This window comes from Ochotona curzoniae, unplaced genomic scaffold, assembly GCF_017591425.1.
Source record: "Ochotona curzoniae isolate NIBS_2020 unplaced genomic scaffold, NIBS_Ocur_1.0 contig_2723, whole genome shotgun sequence".
Taxonomy (NCBI): Eukaryota; Metazoa; Chordata; class Mammalia; order Lagomorpha; family Ochotonidae; genus Ochotona; species Ochotona curzoniae.
Window position 1 is genome coordinate 1,483,122 of NW_024465573.1, and position 1,329 is coordinate 1,484,450.

At 40.8% G+C, this 1,329-nt stretch overlaps 1 pseudogene; it reads left to right on the forward strand.

Moving 5' to 3' along the window:
* Nucleotides 1-381: 381 nt before the first annotated feature.
* Nucleotides 382-1,329, forward strand: LOC121154027 (annotated as a pseudogene).

A 1,329-nucleotide genomic window follows, 5' to 3' on the forward strand; every position in this document is an offset into this window, starting at 1 on the left:
GAGGGCAGTCTTAGGTTACTAATGCTTCTGTCTACAATTTTATTGATGAGAGGAGGGCTCCAGCAAAGGAAGAAACAGCACACTGACAAGGACAACACTATCCTGGGCTATTTGTCTTTTGCTTTCTTGAATTTCAACTGTCTTGTTTTCATCTGGCAGTATTGGCATCCAGTGGTAAACTGGTTATGCATTTTGCAGTATTGCTGGGTTAGGAGTATAAGAATAGATGATGGATTCAGCATCAGGGTATTGATAAAGGCAGGTACTATGAGCTGAGAACAGATTAAGACTCAGACAGTCCCAGCAGTATCTTACGTTGTGAGAAAAATATCATGAGATTTTTGTTGTTTTACAATGTAATCTTTTGTTCCCTGTATCCACATGTTCCTTTAGGAAATGTCTCCTGGAAATGGCTCACTTGTGACAGAGTTCATCCTGAAAGGATTAACAGACCGGCCAGAGCTCCAGCTCCCCCTGTTCTTGCTGTTTCTGCTCATGTACATGGTCACTGTGTTGGGAAATCTGAGCTTGGTGACTCTAATTGGGCTCAACTCACACCTTCATACTCCCATGTACTTCTTCCTCTTCAATTTGTCCTTAGTAGATCTCTGCTATTCTTCTGTGTTTTCACCTAAAATGCTGATGAACTTCCTATCAGAGAAGAATATTATATCATATGTGGGATGCATGGTGCAGCTCTACTTTTTTCTGTTTTTTGCCATTTCTGAGTGTTACGTTCTGACATCAATGGCCTATGATCGCTATGTGGCCATCTGCAAACCACTTTTGTACAATGTAATCATGTCCCCTAACGTGTGTTTGAGTCTCATGCTTGGTTCATACTTGGTGGCCTTTTCTGGAGCCATGGCTCATACTGGCTGCATGCTGAGGCTGACCTTCTGTGATGCAAACATCATCAACCACTATTTCTGTGATCTTCTTCCTTTGCTTGAACTCTCCTGCACCAGCACCTATGTCAATGAGGTAGAGATATTCATTGTGGTCGGTATCAATATCATTGTGCCCAGCCTCACCATTTTAATTTCTTATGGTTTAATTGTCTCCAGCGTTCTTCAAATTAACTCCACTGAGGACAGAACCAAAGCTTTTCGAACATGTAGCTCACACATAACTGCTGTTTTGCTTTTCTTTGGATCAGGTGCATTTATGTATCTCAAGCCATCCTCTGCTGGAACTATGAATGAGGGTAAAATTTCTTCTGTATTTTATACTAATACAGTTCCTTTAATGAATCCCTTAATTTATAGTTTGAGGAACAAGGATATTAAAGTTGCTTTGCAAAGAACCCTGAGTAGCAGGAGATTTTGA